The sequence below is a fragment of the Ambystoma mexicanum genome, chromosome 6q (genome assembly GCF_040938575.1).
Source record: "Ambystoma mexicanum isolate Mex_15411 chromosome 6q, UKY_AmexF1_1, whole genome shotgun sequence".
Taxonomy (NCBI): Eukaryota; Metazoa; Chordata; class Amphibia; order Caudata; family Ambystomatidae; genus Ambystoma; species Ambystoma mexicanum.
Genome location: NC_090937.1, coordinates 1,628,617,492 through 1,628,632,491, shown reverse-complemented (window position 1 = coordinate 1,628,632,491; position 15,000 = coordinate 1,628,617,492). Strand labels below are relative to the sequence as shown.

General features: G+C 50.0%; 7 non-coding genes across 7 annotated transcripts; all 7 read right to left on the bottom strand.

Annotated features, from left to right (window-relative positions):
- Window positions 1-1,424: 1,424 nt before the first annotated feature.
- TRNAG-UCC (transfer RNA glycine (anticodon UCC)) lies at window positions 1,425-1,496 on the bottom strand. Its single transcript has one exon. It is a non-coding gene; the product is annotated as a tRNA-Gly (tRNA).
- Window positions 1,497-2,681: 1,185 nt separating this feature from the next.
- TRNAG-UCC (transfer RNA glycine (anticodon UCC)) lies at window positions 2,682-2,753 on the bottom strand. The gene has a single exon. It is a non-coding gene; the product is annotated as a tRNA-Gly (tRNA).
- Window positions 2,754-3,938: 1,185 nt separating this feature from the next.
- Window positions 3,939-4,010, bottom strand: TRNAG-UCC (transfer RNA glycine (anticodon UCC)). Its single transcript has one exon. It is a non-coding gene; the product is annotated as a tRNA-Gly (tRNA).
- A 2,442-nt stretch (window positions 4,011-6,452) lies between these two features.
- TRNAG-UCC (transfer RNA glycine (anticodon UCC)) lies at window positions 6,453-6,524 on the bottom strand. Its single transcript has one exon. It is a non-coding gene; the product is annotated as a tRNA-Gly (tRNA).
- Window positions 6,525-7,709: 1,185 nt separating this feature from the next.
- Window positions 7,710-7,781, bottom strand: TRNAG-UCC (transfer RNA glycine (anticodon UCC)). Its single transcript has one exon. It is a non-coding gene; the product is annotated as a tRNA-Gly (tRNA).
- Window positions 7,782-10,227: 2,446 nt separating this feature from the next.
- TRNAG-UCC (transfer RNA glycine (anticodon UCC)) lies at window positions 10,228-10,299 on the bottom strand. Its single transcript has one exon. It is a non-coding gene; the product is annotated as a tRNA-Gly (tRNA).
- A 3,698-nt stretch (window positions 10,300-13,997) lies between these two features.
- On the bottom strand, window positions 13,998-14,069 carry TRNAG-UCC (transfer RNA glycine (anticodon UCC)). Its single transcript has one exon. It is a non-coding gene; the product is annotated as a tRNA-Gly (tRNA).
- Between the last annotated feature and the right edge of the window lie 931 nt (window positions 14,070-15,000).

Below are 15,000 nucleotides of genomic sequence, written 5' to 3'. Positions count from 1 at the left end.
CAGGAGCCCTGCTCGCTTCAATCCCCTCACCGATAGACAGTTGCAGAAACTAGGATGCAAGAACCTTTCCTGGATGGGGTTTTGATTTTCACGAAAAGTGTGTCAGCTTTGCTTTCAGCATGAGTCTGATTTCCAAAAAATGCATTTTGAACAATTTAAAGATTTGATCTGCGTGCCGGGAATCGAACCCGGGTCAACTGCTTGGAAGGCAGCTATGCTCACCACTATACCACCAACGCCTGCCTGTCTGGGCTATCTGATGGAGCGGCCCTTAGAAATAAGAATAAGTCATTGGCTGGGAATGAAAAAAGCTTGCGTTTGACGCAGAAGCAGTTCGCATCATGAGGTCTTGCCGGTCAGCCCAACATTTCCCCGGGACCCCTTAAAAAAGGAGCTTGGTTTTAAGTTTGGTTTGATTGAACAGTACATTTTGTTGGCTGGGCTGGGACCCTCTCCTATTTAGCGCAAGAGTGGAACGAGGCAGCAAGTTCAAGGAATGACATTGCATCCAGGCACTTACAGCTCTTTGTGCCCTAATGCCATGACACAAAAACATAATTTGAAAAAAGTTAGCAGAGGATGGTTTCGATCCATCGACCTCTGGGTTATGGGCCCAGCACGCTTCCGCTGCGCCACTCTGCTGGTTGGAGAACAAGAGCTTTTCTGGGCTTTTACAGCCTACAAACCGACAACCCTAGACCCAGTTTCGAGTGAAGCGGGCAGTAGGCCTTACAAAGCCAAACAACCTGCAACCACGCACTCCCATCCCATGGCCTTTTGCAGACAGGCCTCATTTCTCTAGCTCACACCCTAACTGCCAACACCCCTTCCCCTTCTCTCTCTGTCTCTCTCTCTCTGTCTCTCTCTCTCATTCTCTCTCTCTCGCAAATAGATACTTTACTTCCCAGGTGCAACAAAACAAGCCTTCTCGAGCTGGCAGATATGGGAAGGAAGGAAGGAAGGGCCAGTTTGGAAACTCAACTCAATTACCATAAATCCCCTGCTAAGGGTTATGGGAGGGAGGAATGAAGGAACTTTGCTTCAGGGAAAGGGCTGCTGCTGCTTCAGCATGTGAGGAGCGCAGCCACACGTTTCACCTTCTTCAGTATGTTGGTTTACAGGATGAGAGAGATCCTGAAACCTCACTCTAATAGGCTGAGGTGCTGTGCTCGGTGGCCTGCTGGGACCAAGGCCCGTCAGGGCAAGGCGAATAGGCCTTTGTCAGGCCTTCGTCAGGGCTTTGTCGGGGAGGGGCCAGGAGCCCTGCTCGCTTCAATCCCCTCACCGATAGACAGTTGCAGAAACTAGGATGCAAGAACCTTTCCTGGATGGGGTTTTGATTTTCACGAAAAGTGTGTCAGCTTTGCTTTCAGCATGAGTCTGATTTCCAAAAAATGCATTTTGAACAATTTAAAGATTTGATCTGCGTTGGCCGGGAATCGAACCCGGGTCAACTGCTTGGAAGGCAGCTATGCTCACCACTATACCACCAACGCCTGCCTGTCTGGGCTATCTGATGGAGCGGCCCTTAGAAATAAGAATAAGTCATTGGCTGGGAATGAAAAAAGCTTGCGTTTGACGCAGAAGCAGTTCGCATCATGAGGTCTTGCCGGTCAGCCCAACATTTCCCCGGGACCCCTTAAAAAAGGAGCTTGGTTTTAAGTTTGGTTTGATTGAACAGTACATTTTGTTGGCTGGGCTGGGACCCTCTCCTATTTAGCGCAAGAGTGGAACGAGGCAGCAAGTTCAAGGAATGACATTGCATCCAGGCACTTACAGCTCTTTGTGCCCTAATGCCATGACACAAAAACATAATTTGAAAAAAGTTAGCAGAGGATGGTTTCGATCCATCGACCTCTGGGTTATGGGCCCAGCACGCTTCCGCTGCGCCACTCTGCTGGTTGGAGAACAAGAGCTTTTCTGGGCTTTTACAGCCTACAAACCGACAACCCTAGACCCAGTTTCGAGTGAAGCGGGCAGTAGGCCTTACAAAGCCAAACAACCTGCAACCACGCACTCCCATCCCATGGCCTTTTGCAGACAGGCCTCATTTCTCTAGCTCACACCCTAACTGCCAACACCCCTTCCCCTTCTCTCTCTGTCTCTCTCTCTCTGTCTCTCTCTCTCATTCTCTCTCTCTCGCAAATAGATACTTTACTTCCCAGGTGCAACAAAACAAGCATTCTCGAGCTGGCAGATATGGGAAGGAAGGAAGGAAGGGCCAGTTTGGAAACTCAACTCAATTACCATAAATCCCCTGCTAAGGGTTATGGGAGGGAGGAATGAAGGAACTTTGCTTCAGGGAAAGGGCTGCTGCTGCTTCAGCATGTGAGGAGCGCAGCCACACGTTTCACCTTCCTCAGTATGTTGGTTTACAGGATGAGAGAGATCCTGAAACCTCACTCTAATAGGCTGAGGTGCTGTGCTCGGTGGCCTGCTGGGACCTTTGCCCGTCAGGGCAAGGCGAATAGGCCTTTGTCAGGCCTTCGTCAGGGCTTTGTCGGGGAGGGGCCAGGAGCCCTGCTCGCTTCAATCCCCTCACCGATAGACAGTTGCAGAAACTAGGATGCAAGAACCTTTCCTGGATGGGGTTTTGATTTTCACGAAAAGTGTGTCAGCTTTGCTTTCAGCATGAGTCTGATTTCCAAAAAATGCATTTTGAACAATTTAAAGATTTGATCTGCGTTGGCCGGGAATCGAACCCGGGTCAACTGCTTGGAAGGCAGCTATGCTCACCACTATACCACCAACGCCTGCCTGTCTGGGCTATCTGATGGAGCGGCCCTTAGAAATAAGAATAAGTCATTGGCTGGGAATGAAAAAAGCTTGCGTTTGACGCAGAAGCAGTTCGCATCATGAGGTCTTGCCGGTCAGCCCAACATTTCCCCGGGACCCCTTAAAAAAGGAGCTTGGTTTTAAGTTTGGTTTGATTGAACAGTACATTTTGTTGGCTGGGCTGGGACCCTCTCCTATTTAGCGCAAGAGTGGAACGAGGCAGCAAGTTCAAGGAATGACATTGCATCCAGGCACTTACAGCTCTTTGTGCCCTAATGCCATGACACAAAAACATAATTTGAAAAAAGTTAGCAGAGGATGGTTTCGATCCATCGACCTCTGGGTTATGGGCCCAGCACGCTTCCGCTGCGCCACTCTGCTGGTTGGAGAACAAGAGCTTTTATGGGCTTTTACAGCCTACAAACCGACAACCCTAGACCCAGTTTCGAGTGAAGCGGGCAGTAGGCCTTACAAAGCCAAACAACCTGCAACCACGCACTCCCATCCCATGGCCTTTTGCAGACAGGCCTCATTTCTCTAGCTCACACCCTAACTGCCAACACCCCTTCCCCTTCTCTCTCTGTCTCTCTCTCTCTGTCTCTCTCTCTCATTCTCTCTCTCTCGCAAATAGATACTTTACTTCCCAGGTGCAACAAAACAAGCCTTCTCGAGCTGGCAGATATGGGAAGGAAGGAAGGAATGGCCAGTTTGGAAACTCAACTCAATTACCATAAATCCCCTGCTAAGGGTTATGGGAGGGAGGAATGAAGGAACTTTGCTTCAGGGAAAGGGCTGCTGCTGCTTCAGCATGTGAGGAGCGCAGCCACACGTTTCACCTTCTTCAGTATGTTGGTTTACAGGATGAGAGAGATCCTGAAACCTCACTCTAATAGGCTGAGGTGCTGTGCTCGGTGGCCTGCTGGGACCAAGGCCCGTCAGGGCAAGGCGAATAGGCCTTTGTCAGGCCTTCGTCAGGGCTTTGTCGGGGAGGGGCCAGGAGCCCTGCTCGCTTCAATCCCCTCACCGATAGACAGTTGCAGAAACTAGGATGCAAGAACCTTTCCTGGATGGGGTTTTGATTTTCACGAAAAGTGTGTCAGCTTTGCTTTCAGCATGAGTCTGATTTCCAAAAAATGCATTTTGAACAATTTAAAGATTTGATCTGCGTTGGCCGGGAATCGAACCCGGGTCAACTGCTTGGAAGGCAGCTATGCTCACCACTATACCACCAACGCCTGCCTGTCTGGGCTATCTGATGGAGCGGCCCTTAGAAATAAGAATAAGTCATTGGCTGGGAATGAAAAAAGCTTGCGTTTGACGCAGAAGCAGTTCGCATCATGAGGTCTTGCCGGTCAGCCCAACATTTCCCCGGGACCCCTTAAAAAAGGAGCTTGGTTTTAAGTTTGGTTTGATTGAACAGTACATTTTGTTGGCTGGGCTGGGACCCTCTCCTATTTAGCGCAAGAGTGGAACGAGGCAGCAAGTTCAAGGAATGACATTGCATCCAGGCACTTACAGCTCTTTGTGCCCTAATGCCATGACACAAAAACATAATTTGAAAAAAGTTAGCAGAGGATGGTTTCGATCCATCGACCTCTGGGTTATGGGCCCAGCACGCTTCCGCTGCGCCACTCTGCTGGTTGGAGAACAAGAGCTTTTCTGGGCTTTTACAGCCCTCAAACCGACAACCCTAGACCCAGTTTCGAGTGAAGCGGGCAGTAGGCCTTACAAAGCCAAACAACCTGCAACCACGCACTCCCATCCCATGGCCTTTTGCAGACAGGCCTCATTTCTCTAGCTCACACCCTAACTGCCAACACCCCTTCCCCTTCTCTCTCTGTCTCTCTCTCTCTGTCTCTCTCTCTCATTCTCTCTCTCTCGCAAATAGATACTTTACTTCCCAGGTGCAACAAAACAAGCCTTCTCGAGCTGGCAGATATGGGAAGGAAGGAAGGAAGGGCCAGTTTGGAAACTCAACTCAATTACCATAAATCCCCTGCTAAGGGTTATGGGAGGGAGGAATGAAGGAACTTTGCTTCAGGGAAAGGGCTGCTGCTGCTTCAGCATGTGAGGAGCGCAGCCACACGTTTCACCTTCTTCAGTATGTTGGTTTACAGGATGAGAGAGATCCTGAAACCTCACTCTAATAGGCTGAGGTGCTGTGCTCGGTGGCCTGCTGGGACCAAGGCCCGTCAGGGCAAGGCGAATAGGCCTTTGTCAGGCCTTCGTCAGGGCTTTGTCGGGGAGGGGCCAGGAGCCCTGCTCGCTTCAATCCCCTCACCGATAGACAGTTGCAGAAACTAGGATGCAAGAACCTTTCCTGGATGGGGTTTTGATTTTCACGAAAAGTGTGTCAGCTTTGCTTTCAGCATGAGTCTGATTTCCAAAAAATGCATTTTGAACAATTTAAAGATTTGATCTGCGTTGGCCGGGAATAGAACCCGGGTCAACTGCTTGGAAGGCAGCTATGCTCACCACTATACCACCAACGCCTGCCTGTCTGGGCTATCTGATGGAGCGGCCCTTAGAAATAAGAATAAGTCATTGGCTGGGAATGAAAAAAGCTTGCGTTTGACGCAGAAGCAGTTCGCATCATGAGGTCTTGCCGGTCAGCCCAACATTTCCCCGGGACCCCTTAAAAAAGGAGCTTGGTTTTAAGTTTGGTTTGATTGAACAGTACATTTTGTTGGCTGGGCTGGGACCCTCTCCTATTTAGCGCAAGAGTGGAACGAGGCAGCAAGTTCAAGGAATGACATTGCATCCAGGCACTTACAGCTCTTTGTACCCTAATGCCATGACACAAAAACATAATTTGAAAAAAGTTAGCAGAGGATGGTTTCGATCCATCGACCTCTGGGTTATGGGCCCAGCACGCTTCCGCTGCGCCACTCTGCTGGTTGGAGAACAAGAGCTTTTCTGGGCTTTTACAGCCTACAAACCGACAACCCTAGACCCAGTTTCGAGTGAAGCGGGCAGTAGGCCTTACAAAGCCAAACAACCTGCAACCACGCACTCCCATCCCATGGCCTTTTGCAGACAGGCCTCATTTCTCTAGCTCACACCCTAACTGCCAACACCCCTTCCCCTTCTCTCTCTGTCTCTCTCTCTCTGTCTCTCTCTCTCATTCTCTCTCTCTCGCAAATAGATACTTTACTTCCCAGGTGCAACAAAACAAGCCTTCTCGAGCTGGCAGATATGGGAAGGAAGGAAGGAAGGGCCAGTTTGGAAACTCAACTCAATTACCATAAATCCCCTGCTAAGGGTTATGGGAGGGAGGAATGAAGGAACTTTGCTTCAGGGAAAGGGCTGCTGCTGCTTCAGCATGTGAGGAGCGCAGCCACACGTTTCACCTTCTTCAGTATGTTGGTTTACAGGATGAGAGAGATCCTGAAACCTCACTCTAATAGGCTGAGGTGCTGTGCTCGGTGGCCTGCTGGGACCAAGGCCCGTCAGGGCAAGGCGAATAGGCCTTTGTCAGGCCTTCGTCAGGGCTTTGTCGGGGAGGGGCCAGGAGCCCTGCTCGCTTCAATCCCCTCACCGATAGACAGTTGCAGAAACTAGGATGCAAGAACCTTTCCTGGATGGGGTTTTGATTTTCACGAAAAGTGTGTCAGCTTTGCTTTCAGCATGAGTCTGATTTCCAAAAAATGCATTTTGAACAATTTAAAGATTTGATCTGCGTTGGCCGGGAATCGAACCCGGGTCAACTGCTTGGAAGGCAGCTATGCTCACCACTATACCACCAACGCCTGCCTGTCTGGGCTATCTGATGGAGCGGCCCTTAGAAATAAGAATAAGTCATTGGCTGGGAATGAAAAAAGCTTGCGTTTGACGCAGAAGCAGTTCGCATCATGAGGTCTTGCCGGTCAGCCCAACATTTCCCCGGGACCCCTTAAAAAAGGAGCTTGGTTTTAAGTTTGGTTTGATTGAACAGTACATTTTGTTGGCTGGGCTGGGACCCTCTCCTATTTAGCGCAAGAGTGGAACGAGGCAGCAAGTTCAAGGAATGACATTGCATCCAGGCACTTACAGCTCTTTGTGCCCTAATGCCATGACACAAAAACATAATTTGAAAAAAGTTAGCAGAGGATGGTTTCGATCCATTGACCTCTGGGTTATGGGCCCAGCACGCTTCCGCTGCGCCACTCTGCTGGTTGGAGAACAAGAGCTTTTCTGGGCTTTTACAGCCTACAAACCGACAACCCTAGACCCAGTTTCGAGTGAAGCGGGCAGTAGGCCTTACAAAGCCAAACAACCTGCAACCACGCACTCCCATCCCATGGCCTTTTGCAGACAGGCCTCATTTCTCTAGCTCACACCCTAACTGCCAACACCCCTTCCCCTTCTCTCTCTGTCTCTCTCTCTCTGTCTCTCTCTCTCATTCTCTCTCTCTCGCAAATAGATACTTTACTTCCCAGGTGCAACAAAACAAGCCTTCTCGAGCTGGCAGATATGGGAAGGAAGGAAGGAAGGGCCAGTTTGGAAACTCAACTCAATTACCATAAATCCCCTGCTAAGGGTTATGGGAGGGAGGAATGAAGGAACTTTGCTTCAGGGAAAGGGCTGCTGCTGCTTCAGCATGTGAGGAGCGCAGCCACACGTTTCACCTTCTTCAGTATGTTGGTTTACAGGATGAGAGAGATCCTGAAACCTCACTCTAATAGGCTGAGGTGCTGTGCTCGGTGGCCTGCTGGGACCAAGGCCCGTCAGGGCAAGGCGAATAGGCCTTTGTCAGGCCTTCGTCAGGGCTTTGTCGGGGAGGGGCCAGGAGCCCTGCTCGCTTCAATCCCCTCACCGATAGACAGTTGCAGAAACTAGGATGCAAGAACCTTTCCTGGATGGGGTTTTGATTTTCACGAAAAGTGTGTCAGCTTTGCTTTCAGCATGAGTCTGATTTCCAAAAAATGCATTTTGAACAATTTAAAGATTTGATCTGCGTTGGCCGGGAATCGAACCCGGGTCAACTGCTTGGAAGGCAGCTATGCTCACCACTATACCACCAACGCCTGCCTGTCTGGGCTATCTGATGGAGCGGCCCTTAGAAATAAGAATAAGTCATTGGCTGGGAATGAAAAAAGCTTGCGTTTGACGCAGAAGCAGTTCGCATCATGAGGTCTTGCCGGTCAGCCCAACATTTCCCCGGGACCCCTTAAAAAAGGAGCTTGGTTTTAAGTTTGGTTTGATTGAACAGTACATTTTGTTGGCTGGGCTGGGACCCTCTCCTATTTAGCGCAAGAGTGGAACGAGGCAGCAAGTTCAAGGAATGACATTGCATCCAGGCACTTACAGCTCTTTGTGCCCTAATGCCATGACACAAAAACATAATTTGAAAAAAGTTAGCAGAGGATGGTTTCGATCCATCGACCTCTGGGTTATGGGCCCAGCACGCTTCCGCTGCGCCACTCTGCTGGTTGGAGAACAAGAGCTTTTCTGGGCTTTTACAGCCTACAAACCGACAACCCTAGACCCAGTTTCGAGTGAAGCGGGCAGTAGGCCTTACAAAGCCAAACAACCTGCAACCACGCACTCCCATCCCATGGCCTTTTGCAGACAGGCCTCATTTCTCTAGCTCACACCCTAACTGCCAACACCCCTTCCCCTTCTCTCTCTGTCTCTCTCTCTCTGTCTCTCTCTCTCATTCTCTCTCTCTCGCAAATAGATACTTTACTTCCCAGGTGCAACAAAACAAGCCTTCTCGAGCTGGCAGATATGGGAAGGAAGGAAGGAAGGAAGGGCCAGTTTGGAAACTCAACTCAATTACCATAAATCCCCTGCTAAGGGTTATGGGAGGGAGGAATGAAGGAACTTTGCTTCAGGGAAAGGGCTGCTGCTGCTTCAGCATGTGAGGAGCGCAGCCACACGTTTCACCTTCTTCAGTATGTTGGTTTACAGGATGAGAGAGATCCTGAAACCTCACTCTAATAGGCTGAGGTGCTGTGCTCGGTGGCCTGCTGGGACCAAGGCCCGTCAGGGCAAGGCGAATAGGCCTTTGTCAGGCCTTCGTCAGGGCTTTGTCGGGGAGGGGCCAGGAGCCCTGCTCGCTTCAACCCCCTCACCGATAGACAGTTGCAGAAACTAGGATGCAAGAACCTTTCCTGGATGGGGTTTTGATTTTCACGAAAAGTGTGTCAGCTTTGCTTTCAGCATGAGTCTGATTTCCAAAAAATGCATTTTGAACAATTTAAAGATTTGATCTGCGTTGGCCGGGAATAGAACCCGGGTCAACTGCTTGGAAGGCAGCTATGCTCACCACTATACCACCAACGCCTGCCTGTCTGGGATATCTGATGGAGCGGCCCTTAGAAATAAGAATAAGTCATTGGCTGGGAATGAAAAAAGCTTGCGTTTGACGCAGAAGCAGTTCGCATCATGAGGTCTTGCCGGTCAGCCCAACATTTCCCCGGGACCCCTTAAAAAAGGAGCTTGGTTTTAAGTTTGGTTTGATTGAACAGTACATTTTGTTGGCTGGGCTGGGACCCTCTCCTATTTAGCGCAAGAGTGGAACGAGGCAGCAAGTTCAAGGAATGACATTGCATCCAGGCACTTACAGCTCTTTGTGCCCTAATGCCATGACACAAAAACATAATTTGAAAAAAGTTAGCAGAGGATGGTTTCGATCCATCGACCTCTGGGTTATGGGCCCAGCACGCTTCCGCTGCGCCACTCTGCTGGTTGGAGAACAAGAGCTTTTCTGGGCTTTTACAGCCTACAAACCGACAACCCTAGACCCAGTTTCGAGTGAAGCGGGCAGTAGGCCTTACAAAGCCAAACAACCTGCAACCACGCACTCCCATCCCATGGCCTTTTGCAGACAGGCCTCATTTCTCTAGCTCACACCCTAACTGCCAACACCCCTTCCCCTTCTCTCTCTGTCTCTCTCTCTCTGTCTCTCTCTCTCATTCTCTCTCTCTCGCAAATAGATACTTTACTTCCCAGGTGCAACAAAACAAGCCTTCTCGAGCTGGCAGATATGGGAAGGAAGGAAGGAAGGGCCAGTTTGGAAACTCAACTCAATTACCATAAATCCCCTGCTAAGGGTTATGGGAGGGAGGAATGAAGGAACTTTGCTTCAGGGAAAGGGCTGCTGCTGCTTCAGCATGTGAGGAGCGCAGCCACACGTTTCACCTTCTTCAGTATGTTGGTTTACAGGATGAGAGAGATCCTGAAACCTCACTCTAATAGGCTGAGGTGCTGTGCTCGGTGGCCTGCTGGGACCAAGGCCCGTCAGGGCAAGGCGAATAGGCCTTTGTCAGGCCTTCGTCAGGGCTTTGTCGGGGAGGGGCCAGGAGCCCTGCTCGCTTCAATCCCCTCACCGATAGACAGTTGCAGAAACTAGGATGCAAGAACCTTTCCTGGATGGGGTTTTGATTTTCACGAAAAGTGTGTCAGCTTTGCTTTCAGCATGAGTCTGATTTCCAAAAAATGCATTTTGAACAATTTAAAGATTTGATCTGCGTTGGCCGGGAATCGAACCCGGGTCAACTGCTTGGAAGGCAGCTATGCTCACCACTATACCACCAACGCCTGCCTGTCTGGGCTATCTGATGGAGCGGCCCTTAGAAATAAGAATAAGTCATTGGCTGGGAATGAAAAAAGCTTGCGTTTGACGCAGAAGCAGTTCGCATCATGAGGTCTTGCCGGTCAGCCCAACATTTCCCCGGGACCCCTTAAAAAAGGAGCTTGGTTTTAAGTTTGGTTTGATTGAACAGTACATTTTGTTGGCTGGGCTGGGACCCTCTCCTATTTAGCGCAAGAGTGGAACGAGGCAGCAAGTTCAAGGAATGACATTGCATCCAGGCACTTACAGCTCTTTGTGCCCTAATGCCATGACACAAAAACATAATTTGAAAAAAGTTAGCAGAGGATGGTTTCGATCCATCGACCTCTGGGTTATGGGCCCAGCACGCTTCCGCTGCGCCACTCTGCTGGTTGGAGAACAAGAGCTTTTCTGGGCTTTTACAGCCTACAAACCGACAACCCTAGACCCAGTTTCGAGTGAAGCGGGCAGTAGGCCTTACAAAGCCAAACAACCTGCAACCACGCACTCCCATCCCATGGCCTTTTGCAGACAGGCCTCATTTCTCTAGCTCACACCCTAACTGCCAACACCCCTTCCCCTTCTCTCTCTGTCTCTCTCTCTCTGTCTCTCTCTCTCATTCTCTCTCTCTCGCAAATAGATACTTTACTTCCCAGGTGCAACAAAACAAGCCTTCTCGAGCTGGCAGATATGGGAAGGAAGGAAGGAAGGGCCAGTTTGGAAACTCAACTCAATTACCATAAATCCCCTGCTAAGGGTTATGGGAGGGAGGAATGAAGGAACTTTGCTTCAGGGAAAGGGCTGCTGCTGCTTCAGCATGTGAGGAGCGCAGCCACACGTTTCACCTTCTTCAGTATGTTGGTTTACAGGATGAGAGAGATCCTGAAACCTCACTCTAATAGGCTGAGGTGCTGTGCTCGGTGGCCTGCTGGGACCAAGGCCCGTCAGGGCAAGGCGAATAGGCCTTTGTCAGGCCTTCGTCAGGGCTTTGTCGGGGAGGGGCCAGGAGCCCTGCTCGCTTCAATCCCCTCACCGATAGACAGTTGCAGAAACTAGGATGCAAGAACCTTTCCTGGATGGGGTTTTGATTTTCACGAAAAGTGTGTCAGCTTTGCTTTCAGCATGAGTCTGATTTCCAAAAAATGCATTTTGAACAATTTAAAGATTTGATCTGCGTTGGCCGGGAATAGAACCCGGGTCAACTGCTTGGAAGGCAGCTATGCTCACCACTATACCACCAACGCCTGCCTGTCTGGGCTATCTGATGGAGCGGCCCTTAGAAATAAGAATAAGTCATTGGCTGGGAATGAAAAAAGCTTGCGTTTGACGCAGAAGCAGTTCGCATCATGAGGTCTTGCCGGTCAGCCCAACATTTCCCCGGGACCCCTTAAAAAAGGAGCTTGGTTTTAAGTTTGGTTTGATTGAACAGTACATTTTGTTGGCTGGGCTGGGACCCTCTCCTATTTAGCGCAAGAGTGGAACGAGGCAGCAAGTTCAAGGAATGACATTGCATCCAGGCACTTACAGCTCTTTGTGCCCTAATGCCATGACACAAAAACATAATTTGAAAAAAGTTAGCAGAGGATGGTTTCGATCCATCGACCTCTGGGTTATGGGCCCAGCACGCTTCCGCTGCGCCATCTGCTGGTTGGAGAACAAGAGCTTTTCTGGGCTTTTACAGCCTACAAACCGACAACCCTAGACCCAGTTTCGAGTGAAGCGGGCAGTAGGCCTTACAAAGCCAAACAACCTGCAACCACGCACTCCCATCCCATGGCCTTTTGCAGACAGGCCTCATTTCTCTAGCTCACACCCTAACTGCCAACACCCCTTCCCCTTCTCTCTCTGTCTCTCTCTCTCTGTCTCTCTCTCTCATTCTCTCTCTCTCGCAAATAGATACTTTACTTCCCAGGTGCAACAAAACAAGCCTTCTCGAGCTGGCAGATATGGGAAGGAAGGAAGGAAGGGCCAGTTTGGAAACTCAACTCAATTACCATAAATCCCCTGCTAAGGGTTATGGGAGGGAGGAATGAAGGAACTTTGCTTCAGGGAAAGGGCTGCTGCTGCTTCAGCATGTGAGGAGCGCAGCCACACGTTTCACCTTCTTCAGTATGTTGGTTTACAGGATGAGAGAGATCCTGAAACCTCACTCTAATAGGCTGAGGTGCTGTGCTCGGTGGCCTGCTGGGACCAAGGCCCGTCAGGGCAAGGCGAATAGGCCTTTGTCAGGCCTTCGTCAGGGCTTTGTCGGGGAGGGGCCAGGAGCCCTGCTCGCTTCAATCCCCTCACCGATAGACAGTTGCAGAAACTAGGATGCAAGAACCTTTCCTGGATGGGGTTTTGATTTTCACGAAAAGTGTGTCAGCTTTGCTTTCAGCATGAGTCTGATTTCCAAAAAATGCATTTTGAACAATTTAAAGATTTGATCTGCGTTGGCCGGGAATCGAACCCAGGTCAACTGCTTGGAAGGCAGCTATGCTCACCACTATACCACCAACGCCTGCCTGTCTGGGCTATCTGATGGAGCGGCCCTTAGAAATAAGAATAAGTCATTGGCTGGGAATGAAAAAAGCTTGCGTTTGACGCAGAAGCAGTTCGCATCATGAGGTCTTGCCGGTCAGCCCAACATTTCCCCGGGACCCCTTAAAAAAGGAGCTTGGTTTTAAGTTTGGTTTGATTGAACAGTACATTTTGTTGGCTGGGCTGGGACCCTCTCCTATTTAGCGCAAGAGTGGAACGAGGCAGCAAGTTCAAGGAATGACATTGCATCCAGGCACTTACAGCTCTTTGTGCCCTAATGCCATGACACAAAAACATAATTTGAAAAAGGTTAGCAGAGGATGGTTTCGATCCATCGACCTCTGGGTTATGGGCCCAGCACGCTTCCGCTGCGCCACTCTGCTGGTTGGAGAACAAGAGCTTTTCTGGGCTTTTACAGCCTACAAACCGACAACCCTAGACCCAGTTTCGAGTGAAGCGGGCAGTAGGCCTTACAAAGCCAAACAACCTGCAACCACGCACTCCCATCCCATGGCCTTTTGCAGACAGGCCTCATTTCTCTAGCTCACACCCTAACTGCCAACACCCCTTCCCCTTCTCTCTCTGTCTCTCTCTCTCTGTCTCTCTCTCTCATTCTCTCTCTCTCGCAAATAGATACTTTACTTCCCAGGTGCAACAAAACAAGCCTTCTCGAGCTGGCAGATATGGGAAGGAAGGAAGGAAGGGCCAGTTTGGAAACTCAACTCAATTACCATAAATCCCCTGCTAAGGGTTATGGGAGGGAGGAATGAAGGAACTTTGCTTCAGGGAAAGGGCTGCTGCTGCTTCAGCATGTGAGGAGCGCAGCCACACGTTTCACCTTCTTCAGTATGTTGGTTTACAGGATGAGAGAGATCCTGAAACCTCACTCTAATAGGCTGAGGTGCTGTGCTCGGTGGCCTGCTGGGACCAAGGCCCGTCAGGGCAAGGCGAATAGGCCTTTGTCAGGCCTTCGTCAGGGCTTTGTCGGGGAGGGGCCAGGAGCCCTGCTCGCTTCAATCCCCTCACCGATAGACAGTTGCAGAAACTAGGATGCAAGAACCTTTCCTGGATGGGGTTTTGATTTTCACGAAAAGTGTGTCAGCTTTGCTTTCAGCATGAGTCTGATTTCCAAAAAATGCATTTTGAACAATTTAAAGATTTGATCTGCGTTGGCCGGGAATCGAACCCGGGTCAACTGCTTGGAAGGCAGCTATGCTCACCACTATACCACCAACGCCTGCCTGTCTGGGCTATCTGATGGAGCGGCCCTTAGAAATAAGAATAAGTCATTGGCTGGGAATGAAAAAAGCTTGCGTTTGACGCAGAAGCAGTTCGCATCATGAGGTCTTGCCGGTCAGCCCAACATTTCCCCGGGACCCCTTAAAAAAGGAGCTTGGTTTTAAGTTTGGTTTGATTGAACAGTACATTTTGTTGGCTGGGCTGGGACCCTCTCCTATTTAGCGCAAGAGTGGAACGAGGCAGCAAGTTCAAGGAATGACATTGCATCCAGGCACTTACAGCTCTTTGTGCCCTAATGCCATGACACAAAAACATAATTTGAAAAAAGTTAGCAGAGGATGGTTTCGATCCATCGACCTCTGGGTTATGGGCCCAGCACGCTTCCGCTGCGCCACTCTGCTGGTTGGAGAACAAGAGCTTTTATGGGCTTTTACAGCCTACAAACCGACAACCCTAGACCCAGTTTCGAGTGAAGCGGGCAGTAGGCCTTACAAAGCCAAACAACCTGCAACCACGCACTCCCATCCCATGGCCTTTTGCAGACAGGCCTCATTTCTCTAGCTCACACCCTAACTGCCAACACCCCTTCCCCTTCTCTCTCTGTCTCTCTCTCTCTGTCTCTCTCTCTCATTCTCTCTCTCTCGCAAATAGATACTTTACTTCCCAGGTGCAACAAAACAAGCCTTCTCGAGCTGGCAGATATGGGAAGGAAGGAAGGAAGGGCCAGTTTGGAAACTCAACTCAATTACCATAAATCCCCTGCTAAGGGTTATGGGAGGGAGGAATGAAGGAACTTTGCTTCAGGGAAAGGGCTGCTGCTGCTTCAGCATGTGAGGAGCGCAGCCACACGTTTCACCTTCTTCAGTATGTTGGTTTACAGGATGAGAGAGATCCTGAAACCTCACTCTAATAGGCTGAGGTGCTGTGCT